Here is a 12,518-nt window from a genome sequence, read left to right as displayed (position 1 = left end):
AGATTGCTCTTAGACGCTTACTGAAGTATCTTAAGGGTACTTTGGATTGGAAACTTGAGTTTGTTAGGCTATCCTACGGTACTGGAAGGATATTATGATGTCAACTGGGTTTCTGATAATGATGAGGTAAGCTCTACGAGTGGGTATGTTTTTACTTTAGGTAGAGCAGTAATCTCGTGGAAATCATCAAAAGCATACTTGTATTGCTCGTTCTACCCTTGAGTCAGAGTTTATAGCTCTTAACCTAGCTGGGCAAGAAGCCGAGTGGCTCAGAAGCTTGTTTGCAAATATTATGTTGTGGGGAAGATCGACTCTTCCGATTTCTTTGTTGTGTGATTCACAAACTGCGATATGTGTGACTAAGAACCAAACTTGTAATGGTAAAAAGAGACACATTCACATAAGACATGAATCAGTTAGACACTTAATAAAGAATAAAGTGCTCTCTTTAGAGTATGTGAAGTCAGAAAGGAACCTAGCATATCCATTTACCAAAGGGTTAAGTAGGAAGCTGGTCTTAGATTCGTCGAGGGGGATGGGTCTAAAGCCCATTGGTTGAGGAATTCATGGTGGATACCCAACTTATTTATCTAAGTTCCATGTGGTCAAACGAAACCATGGAAAGACTCATAGTGCACATTCTTACTGCCTATCCCTATGATGAATAATGTGCAATGCCCAGGATGAGCTTAATTGCTCTTAATAAATTCATAGCCCAGACTTTGGGTGGTCTTAGTGAGAAAGACTTGATGAATTTACCGATTTTGGCTGAATATTTGTTCTTAATAAGTTCATTACCCAGAGTTGAGTGGGTAGTTCTAATCGCGAAGGACTGTATGAACTTACCGCTTGAGAGGATGAGTTTTATTAAACTCTTAATGAATTCAAACCCAAGATTTTGGGAGTTTCTAGTGAGAATGACATATTGAATGGGAGTTCCTAGTGAGAATGAAATATTGAATGGGAATTCCTAGTGAGAATGACATATTGAATTCACCGAATTATGAGGTTGAATATTTATTCTTATTGACTTCTTATCCTAGAGTTTGGATGGTTTATTTTTAATGAACTTGAAGAAAGTCACCATACCTTTTGTGAGGTTGAGCTATTATAAAAGCTCTTAATTATTTCATAGCTCAGTTTGAGTGGTTTATGTTGATATAAACTTGATAAAATAACCTATGTAAGTGAGAAGAATTAGCCACATTCTATGAAAAACGTTGGGTCACTTTTCTAATACACTTATTAGAATCCTGAGGAAAGGGGGCTAAACATATATACGCTTTTGTATATATTCTTTGTAGACACATCGAGGACTTTGGTGGATGAAGGGGTTAGTTGTGTGTTATGAGTTTACCCTATTCTTAGAAATTTCAAGACTAGTTTCACTTATCTAAAGAGAAGGATTGCTCATCATCACTATGTACTAGTTCCAGATACGTTCACTAGTGCTTAAGCAACTAATCTCGCTATTGCTCTTCTCATGTTTTAACTTCATTGCTCTCATCTTTAAGAAAGAATTCTTTCGCATTAGTGGGGGAATGTTGATAATGCTCAAATATTGGAAATATGCTAGTTAGGTTATTCCACTAATATATGCTCAAAATTAGGTATTTCTACTAGTAGTGGAAATGACCATTTTACCCTCACTATTTAGCCTATAAATAGTGAGCAATTTCATTCATTTAGAATCATCTCAAGCAAACATTTGCTTTGAAATACTCCTATCTTTTAGAGTGTTGTTTGAGTTGAGATATGGTTTAGTTTCCACCAGGTTTCTCTCCAATTGTTGACAGTGTCCTGCAAAAACCAGACAGTTTAGTTTTATTGATTTTTAAACATTCAGAATTTGTTGAAAGACAAACCTGGAGGACCCCCACAAGTGGCGAAGAGGGCACATCGCAGAATATGTGAATCAAGATTGTTGAGATAGCCATAAATAATGGTCTCAAACTTGGCTTCACAGTGTGTAGATATATGTAATTTACAGGACCCTGAAATAGGAAATAGTTTAGTAACTTTGTACCATGGAAGTCTTAGTTCAAGCTTCATAACATGCCATTTTTGTAGTAATAACAAAGTGGAAAAGCTTTTTAATTTCTCAGCAAACAAGATTTCTCATCTAGTTTGCAAATGTAATGTACCATTTAATATCCACATATCTTAAAACCTTCGTTAAACTAACACTGAAAAACAAATAAAGAGTTAACTACATGATATAACCCCCGTCACCTTTCGGTTGTTCCCGTCATGAACACATTCAGAGATTTCCAAATCAAGTATTCAACTTAGTAGACGGATATTGAATCAATAACTAGCATCAAAATGGCTTCAACCCAGGATGCAAAACTTCAATTCAAATGATTGCCAACCTATTTCAAAAGAAATCTTGTTGTTCGTTTGTCATCTCGAATTTAATCTATGAACTAGGAAGGAAATAAGGAGATTGTTTTGAAAAAAAAAAGCTATAACTATCAAAGAGTTTGAAAAGAAGACTTACTAATCCGCCATATACATAGCCAAGTGCATTCCCAGTCGGTATACACATGTAAAATATTGCCAGCCAAGCTGTTTTCTGGTAGAAAGGAAGGAGATGTTATCAACAAATTTTCTAGTAAAAGTTTTAAAATAGATACAAATTGCATTTTGCATATAATTCTCCAAGTCAATAGTCAATATTAAGATGACAGAGATGGATATGCATAAGAAAGCAATAAGATTGAGCTCTGAAAGGCTACTAAATATTCCCAATGGGACTATACCAGAACAATTAACTTTAGAATTTATGTTAATAGACCTTTCAGCTTCATGATCTTAATTCGAATTAATAAGTACACCTTAACATACATCAACTTTAGGATTCACGTTAAAATTTACAAAGGAAAGTCTGTCTTAGATCAGTAATCAACATTACAAATGCAGTAGTTCAAAAAGAAGAAAATATTGAACATCTACAAGAGGTATTCAACTTACTTTGCTATGAACCGTCATATGTTAGGTGAAAATAGAATAGACAAAACATAATACACACGCACACGCACACGCGCACGCACACGCGCACGCGCACGCGCACGCGTACGCACACGCGCACGCACACATATATACTTCTAGCTTAAATAGAGCAAATCTCGAAACCAGTAGCAGGCAGGCTGACAGGAAACCATCATAAATCAGGAAACAAATTATGCGCAGAAAAAATATAATATCCCTACAGTACCTGAGTAATAGGGGCATTGTCATCAATGAAGAGAGTTGCAAGATTAATAAATAAAGCTTCACCAACACCAACTAGCCTAGAAAGTGCTAACTTTAGTGTAATGATCTTATTATCTCAGTGCTAACATAATCAAAATTTTAAAAATAAATGAAGAAAAAAAGGAACAAGAATTCCACTTACATACGGCAAATAATGATGGACCAGAAATTGAACGAAAAGCTGTAACCAGTTGTAGCCAATGTAAAGATTATCAATAGATGTCTAATCTATGTAAACAAGAACAGAGAAAGCAAATGAGAAACAAATCTTCTAAAATTCATTATTTTCAAGTGTGTGTATTAAAACTCTCAAGGAGAGTATTTATAGCTAGTACTATAGCTATAACTGATGAAGTAACTAACTCCACAACAAGCTAACTACTTCAACTGATCAGCTGCAGTGAATCAATCCTCAGCTGCACAACCATCATGCACAACAGTGAACTTATATGCCATGCATTTACATACACTAACATTCCTCTTGCAATCTTCAACTTCAAACCTTCTTCAAGCTCAAGATGCACAAAACATGATCAATGCTCATTCAAACCCAAAATAAAATGAATGTTCATTTATACTAACATTCCCCTTGCAATCTTCAACTTCAAACCTTCTTCAAACTGGTCTGCTCTTAAGTTGCACCAACAGTAACCGTTGTCTGTGTTTGAGAAACAAAGGTGCTGATAAAGGCTTGGTCAGTACATCAGCAACTTGCTCAACTGCAGGAACTTCATGCACTTGTAGTTGTCCCATAGCCATCATTTCTCGAACAAAAAACAGATCTAACTCAACATGTTTGAACTTGGAATGAAGTACAGGATTAGCACATACTGCCACTGCACTTGTATTATCACACCACAATGTGGCCTTGTCATGTGAAACTACATGTAATTCCCCCAAAAACGATCGAAGCCACACCATCTCAGCAGCTGCACAAGCCACACTTCTATACTCAGCCTCAGCAGTTGAACGTGCAACAACCTGTTACTTTCTAGAGCTCTACGAGACCAAGTTCCCATAAAAATATATACATAACTCTGAGGTTGACCGTCTATCATCAACATCCGAGCCCCAATTTGCATCTGCAAAACCAGTCAAAGCCATTCTCAAGGAGGGTGTAAACTGTAGTCTAAAATCAACGATGCCTTGTAGGTAGCGAAGTATTCACTTGACTGCTAGAAAATGAACATCCAGTGGGGTTTGCATGAATTGACACACCTTGTTCACAGCAAACGCCACATCGGGTCGAGTGATCACGATGTACTGCAGGGCACCTACGATGCTTCTGTATCGTGCAACATCTTCAAGTGGTGTTCCTTCCTTGGCTGACAGCTTGATGTTAGAGACCATGGGGGTGGGAAGACTTTTCACTTCACCAAAGCCATGCTTCTGTAGAAGATCTTGAATATACTTTTGTTGACTCAAAACAACATCACTACCTTCATAACTAACTTCCACTCCTAGGAAAAAACTCAATGGTCCAAGATCCTTCAATGAAAACTGAGTATTTAGTCTGTCTATAACACTTTGAACAATCACCTCTTTATCCCCTGTTACAATGATATCATCAACGTATACCAGTAAGTACACCAAGCTATCCGAGGTCTTCCGAACATAAAGAGAGGCATCCGACTTAGCTAGGCAAAAACCTTCATATTTCAGGTATGCCTTCAGTCGCTCAAACTAGGCCCTCGGTGCTTGTTTCAGCCCATAAATCACCTTGTGTAGCTTACATACCAGCTCACCATTTCCTTGCTCATACCCAAGTGGTTGAGTCATGTACACCTCTTTAGTGAGCAACTCGTTCAAGAAGGCATTGTTGACATCAATCTGTCTTAGCTTCCACCCTCGTGACAATACCAAGGAAATGATCACCCTGATCGTTGCAGGCTTAACCACCGGGCTGAAGACTTCATCAAAGTCAATCCCTGGTTTTTGAAGAAAACCTTTCACCACCAAGCGTGATTTGTACCTTGAAATCGAGCCATCGGGATTTCTCTTTATACGAAATATCCATTTATAGTTTACAGCCTTCATATCTCTAGGAAGAGGAACTAGTGTCCATGTGTTATTTCTTACCAGTGCACCATACTCTGCTTGTGCAACCTCTTTCCAAAGAGGACTCATCAACGCCTCTGTGATATTTGCTGGTTCTCGATCTGAACTTGTAACATTATAGACTTTCGATTTCCAGATTCCATGTTTACTCCTTGTCATCATGGGATGTATATTGGAGACTACTTGTGGTACACCATTCTCCACACTGGGTTGAACTTCAACGCACGTTTCAGCTGTACCCATCTCTTCTTGGACTCCATATGAGCTGACATCACTATCATTATTATTTAAAACTGCCAACTGCTCCTTCATAGCTCCCTTGGACCCCATGCACACCACAACAACCTCCTTGGAGCCCATGCACACCACTTATATCACCACTTTCAATGTTCGAATTTGCGTTATTTTCTACTAGGACCGAAACTTGCTCCCCATGTATAACACCACATTGGACCCTACGCGAACTTTCAATTCCACGTGCATTGCCAATACAACTTCCTTCATTATTTATATTAGGCGCACCACTCCTCCTACTATATACAATTACCGTACCATGTGAATTACCTTGGACCCCACTCGCACAACCAGAGTCTCCTTGGAGCCCATGTGCACCATTATTTAATCTAGGCGCATTATCAATGTTTGAATTTGCTTCATAGCTTTCTTGGACCCATGCACTTGTCGAGCCTTTGTCCCCATGTGAGCTACCATTCGGTGTGGCCCTACTACCATACGCACCATTATAGCCGGTTGCAATAGCATTTGGTGTGGCACTATTATAATGCGCACCACTTTCTTGGACCCCACGCGATTGTGCACCATGACCATCACTCTCATTATTTATGTTTGGCGCACTACTATGATTACCTTGGACCCCATGTGAGCTCTTATTATTTAAGCTTGGACTATGTGCGTTTGTTGGAGTAGTAACGTGGGTGGGTACCACGCTAGGAGACACAAGCGCATTGGATTCATTACCACGTGCATCCACCGTCTCAAAAGGCATGGCCCTAATGACATCCTGACTTGGATTATGCACATCTATCACCACGCCAAGAGGCACATGGGCATTGAAATTCGGTGTGGCCCCATGCTCATTATAAACTATAGGAAACTGTCCAGTAGTGACAATTTCTTGTCCATGACACTTGCACACAAGTTGATTCCTATCAAATGGAAATACTTGCTCGTCAAACCTCACATGTCGAGACAAAAAGACTCTGCCATCATTGTCTAGACATTTGTATCCATGATATGAGGCATTGGGTCCAAGAAACACATATTGTCTTGACCGAAAATCCAATTTATGTTGATTAAATGGTCTCAAGAGAGGAAAACAAGCACACCCAAATACTCTCATACTTGAGTAGTCAGGAGCTTTCTGATAGAGAATCTCAAATGGGGTTTTGCCTAAAATGATCTCAGATGGGAGCCTGTTTATGATATACACTGCCATAGTAAAAGTATGACTCCAGAACTTTATTGGCAGTGATGGTTGAGCTAACATGGCTAGTCCCATCTCAATAATGTGGCAATGTTTTCGTTCAGCCTTCCCATTTTGTTCTGACGTGCTGGGACAAGAGATTCGATGTTGTACGCCATTGGTAAAAAACCAACTCTTCAGGGCTTGGTATTCACCTTTACCATCGCTTTTGTAGTGCTTTGATTTTCTTCCCAAACTGAACTTCAGTAATTTTAACTAGGTTGAGAAAGTATTGGTTGACTTCAGATTTCTTTCTAATTAAATACACCCAGGTATGTCTGCTAAACACGTCAATAAACGATACATAAATATGTGTAACCCTCAGTCGAAACTACAGGTGCAGGTCCCCACACATCTGACATAACTAGCTAAAAAATTTCTTTGTATTCAGTCAATGAATTACAAAAAGGCAGCTTGTGAGCCTTGCCTTGCAAACACGCAGAACAAATATTATTCAACTTGTTTTCACTAGAAGAAACATTACACATTTTCATAACATCTTTGACAGCCTTCACACACGAGTATCCTAAGCGCTTATGCCAAAGTTCCAAACTGCTTGAAGCCTTGGACACATTATTCACCACACAACATGATTTTCTTCTCTTCATACGGTATCAGCTGGTATAAACCTTCACTTGTGAGCTTCCCTCTCAACAGAATGTTCTGAGTCTGTGCATCCTTCACCAAGCACTCAAAAGGGTGAAACTCAATAAATACATTGTTATCACGAGTAAATTGAGATACTGACAACAACTTCTTCTTAATGTGTGGGACATGTAGCATATTCTGTAACACCAGAGGTCTAAGACTAGAAGACAGAAAGCCTTGACCAACATGATCAATTTTAATTCCTTCACCATTTCCCATTAAAAGAGTGTTGTTACCTTTGTATGTCATACCTGAATTGAACGATATAAGATCATTTGATACGTGATAAGTGGCACCAGTGTCTGGATACCACAAAGCATTGGAGTGGTTTGGAGCACTGTGAGCTGTTGTCATACTAGGCACAGTGGATACAAAAGTTGTAGGTGCAGTATGAACAAATGACTCTTGTCCTTTTTTTTTGCAAGATGAGTTCCACAGTCCCCAGGGAAGGTATTCATTACCTGACTCGAGGAGTAAGGCAGTCCTTGATGAGTCAAAGCATAAGGCATACCATGTATGAAGCTAGATGGATAGTGGTAGAAGACAGGAGATTGCAGCGTGTAACTATACGCATGTCCATTCACAGGAACTATCTGTTCAGCTGGTTTCTTCCACTACTCAGCAGACTGATCTTCACTGCCAACTCCAGTGAAATCTCGATCAAAGCGGCGATAACACCGCTGAACAATGTGCCCAAACTTTCCACACAACTGACATTGTGGTCTATTTGAATTGTTAAACCTTCCTCTGCCTCGACCGCGATAGCCTCCCTGCTGACTTCCCTGTTGACCTCCCAAATAAAATTGCTTTTCTGTTGTATCTGTTTCAATGGCAGCCTGAGACCTTATCCCTTTCTCTTCTTTCGGCTGCACAACCATATTTGCAGTAATACCATCGCTTAAAAAAGCTTTCTGCCTAGCCTCACAATTTTGGAGCATTTCAGTGAGACTATCCAGTGACACTACATCACGAGATGCTATAGCAATAATGGATTTGAATTCCATTGATAATCCAGCAAGAATCACACTTACTTGTTCTTGTTCAGGTACAACACAACCTGCAGCATTCAACAAATCACAGATTGTCTTGATCTTGGCTAAATAATCACTCACAGTCAAGCCAGCTTTCCTTTGAGAGTGCAAACTGTATCTGAGAGAAGAAATCTTGGCACTAGAACGAACTCCAAACAATCTTGAAACTGTATTGTGCGAGAGGATGTGAGCCCCGTAAGATGTGGAAAAACCTCCATGCTAACCGTTGTCAACAACCACGAAGCAAGTAACTTGTCTTTTTGCCTATGCACAGGATACACTAGATTTTCCTCAAGCTGCCCAGACTCATTTGTAACAAACTGAGATAGAGCAGGACTATCACCAGAGATGTAAACCAACAATCCATAGCCATCAATTATAAGGGTCACCTGATGCTTCCAAAGAAGGTATATTGACTCGGTAAGCTTTATGACATTCTGTTTGGGTATATGTTGTACACTAGACAGGACTGAATAACTATATGAGGTTGAAGTAACTGTGGTATTCGCCGGAGACTGAACTCCAGCTTGTTGCAAATCCACCATCTTTAAAGAAACGCAAGAACCTTCAAGAACCTCCAAGAAAAGAAGAAGCCAGAAACTGCAGGATCTTTTTGGCAACTGATACCATGTAAAGATTATCAATAGATGTCTAATCTATGTAAACAAGAACAAAGAAAGCAAATGCGAAACAAATATTCTGAAATTCATTATTTTCAAGCTTGTGTATTACAACTCTCAAGGAGAGTATTTATAGCTAGTACTATAGCTATAACTGATGATGTAACTAACTCCACAACAAACTAACTACTTCAACTGATAAGCTGCAGTGAATCAATCCTCAGCTGCACAACCATCATGCACAACAGTGAACTTATATGCCATGCATTTACATACACTAACAGCCAAAGTCCATACAGACAAGCCAACTCCAATAAGTGTAAATAGATTAATACTGCAAAAATTTTATAAATAAAGACAATTCGTCGTCCCCATGATCATATCGAACAAAACATATTAAACATGAATCATAAAACCTAAAACTTGTTATCATCTTAAATAACTTATATGGAAAATGGTGGTCCTTAAAGATGATATTCATACTGATTAGACCGTATCAGACTACAATGAATATGAGCTCATAACAGTTAAACACCATGGAAGCAACATTTATCTGATACATGCATGCAAAATTGTTTGAAAAAAAGTAATTAGTTCCCGCCTTTACCCACAAAGATTTTAAGTAATTCTCATTTGGCACAAGAACATGTACGTACTGAAAAAAAAACATTACATCAAGAATGAGGCTTCTGTTCAACATTAAAAGATAAACAAGAAAAGTACAGCCAAACCAAATGATTGAAACCTAAAAACATATGAGCCTTATAAGTGGATGTTTGCCCCATGTTTATACAACATATGCATATATGATATATGACCTTCGTTAATGAATTACTAGACTATTGAAGCTCCTTACCTCTTTGATAATGATGCAAATATGGGAGAAACCACAAGAAGTCCAACCATAAATGCAGATGATAGAACTCCATCTTCAAAATTGTTCAAGTTGAATTCACCCCTGTAGAGAAAAATGAACTGGAATAATCCAAAGAGTTCAAAGGTCACAAAATGAAGCCGGCAAGGTATTTACATCTCAATCATGCGTATAGAGGTTTAGAACACATATTAGTTGGTATTGTAGTTCTTTTCCAAGTATACATGTCTACATTGAACCAAAACTAATTCACTCTTCCGGTCTAATGCTAAAAAAAGTCACATACTATGAATTCCCTAATTTCTGTTTGCAACAAACTAATCTCTCAACAGACTCCTGTCTCTCAATCTAGGGGCAAATGAAACAAATTAACGACATATCAAAAGGTATTTGCAACTGTTTCCCCATCCAACAATACAATCTGATAAGGAAAAAGAAATAGGATCTCCAATTCTTACTGTATTCCAGTACCAGAAGTGCATGAACCACTTGATGTGCAAGTTCCAAGACTCCCATTGACACCATTGCTTGCTATTGCTACTCGATCCACATAATTTAACAAGTTGATAAAACAAAAAATAGCTAGCAACCTGCAACAAAAAAAATGTCCAAAGCACCATTATAGTTTCCATGCATCACTTGCAAAATCTGCTTACAGTTAGAGGTCCCAACTTTTGCATTATCACAGCCATGATATATAACTATTGGATTTAAAATGAAACTCAACTTGTGTGCTCATCCCTAACAGCATATAGCATATTACATTTCAAGTGCAATAGTCTATGACAACCAAAAAAGAGCATCGATCTTTTCCTTTCCTAGTCATAACATAAACTGTATATTTGCATAAAGTTGTTCTCCTAAACAACTGAAAAACTTAAACATTCAAAATCAATGATAACAAGGAAAACAATCTTTTGGGAGAGAAAACAGGGAAAATAATAATAATAATAATAAGATACCTTTGGGGCGTAAACCAGGAAGGGTGTCTAGATCATTGTATTGGTAACGGCACTATATTCCCTGCCTTGTCTGTCTACAGCAAAGCCTTTGATTCTGCAGAAGAAGCTTGTGATTCTCCTTATTCTTCTTGTTTTATTAACTTATAATAGCAGGTGGTCTGCCATTGATGTTCATAGATATTTTATCAGCTCTGACTTTTGAAGCGGAGTTAGTGACAAAATAAAGAAGGTAAGTGAAACAATAAACGTTAGCTCTAACCTCTATCAGGTTTACAAAAGTTGTCTAATAGTTTCATATAGACAAAAAAGTTTCTAATAATTTCATATCGAAAGCGCTCCCGTAGCTCCGTTGGTTAGAGCGTTGGTCTTATGAGCCTCGCCGGGAGCAGTAATCATAGTTATTTTATTAAGCCAATTCCTTTTTTTATGCCTTGGTTCAACTATTGTGAATGATACATGATAAGGGATGCCAATGAACTTCAAAAGGGCTAAAGTTGGCAAATATCATGTGACTACTTCGCACATGCATATGCATATGCTAATATGCATATGAATGAAGGGAAGAGTGTTTTGTATGTATCTAGATACTCTACATTTCAACAAAAGCATTTCACAACTATATAATAACAGAAATAGATTTGTTAATTGACCAACGGCCAGTGTTGAAAACAAGAACATCATAGAAACCAGTGATGCAGTCTGCATTCTGCAACTATATCGACATCCGCTCCGTATGCTCCTTTTCGTTCATCTTGAGTAGAAACCGCAGATTGTTTCGGCTTCCACCTTTTTCTCTAAAGCACAAGCGTGTGAAACATAAAACTAAGACAGACCAATGAAACGACATAAGAATCCATTTTGGAAAACAGTTGCAAGTCATGGCATTGGAAAGGAACTTTGCAAACATTTAGGTCAGAAACCAGTTTACTGATCAAAACACCGTTTAAAAGTGGTCGGTAGTTTGACAATAACAGCGATATCAAATCCAACACGACATTCCACCAAGATCATCCTTCATCTGTCGATGTTAAATTTACAGGACAAAACTGAGCCATTCCAACCAAAAATCCATCACAGTCATGGCAACTACAATGGAAACCCTTATTCAAAAAAGATCAAGAGAAGAGGCAAAAAGTTTCACGATGGTAACATTAATGAAGGCCCTGATGAAACTGCCTGAATTTTACCAATTTTGTTTAAGAATCTTGTATCTAAAGTGCTCCCGTAGCTCAGTTGGTTAAAGTGTTGGTCTTATGAGTTCAAAGTCGCGAGTTAAAGTGTTGCGCTTCGCTCCGATTAATCTTAATCGACTATAGTATTACACTTGATTTTGGTGTATAAGTATTCTGACAGAAATTATCTACATACCGCGTTGTTCCAAAAAAATTTAATAAGTGCAGTTTTGAATGTTAAACCTATGGTTCATAGATGAATTCTTCAGCCTACATTTTTTTTACCCTCTTCTCCGACTTCTACACATTCATCTCCGATAAAAAAAATATCTTTGAGGCAGCAAGGTTCAATATACAAACAGCCAACTCCCACTGATCTCCAAGAGACCAACCAGTCTTACTGGTTAGGAGAGGA

The sequence above is a fragment of the Hibiscus syriacus genome, unplaced genomic scaffold, assembly GCF_006381635.1.
Source record: "Hibiscus syriacus cultivar Baekdansim isolate YM2019G1 unplaced genomic scaffold, ASM638163v2 tig00009942_pilon, whole genome shotgun sequence".
Lineage (NCBI taxonomy): Eukaryota > Viridiplantae > Streptophyta > Magnoliopsida > Malvales > Malvaceae > Hibiscus > Hibiscus syriacus.
The sequence above is the reverse complement of the archived record's forward strand: the minus strand, read 5'-3'. Positions refer to the sequence as shown.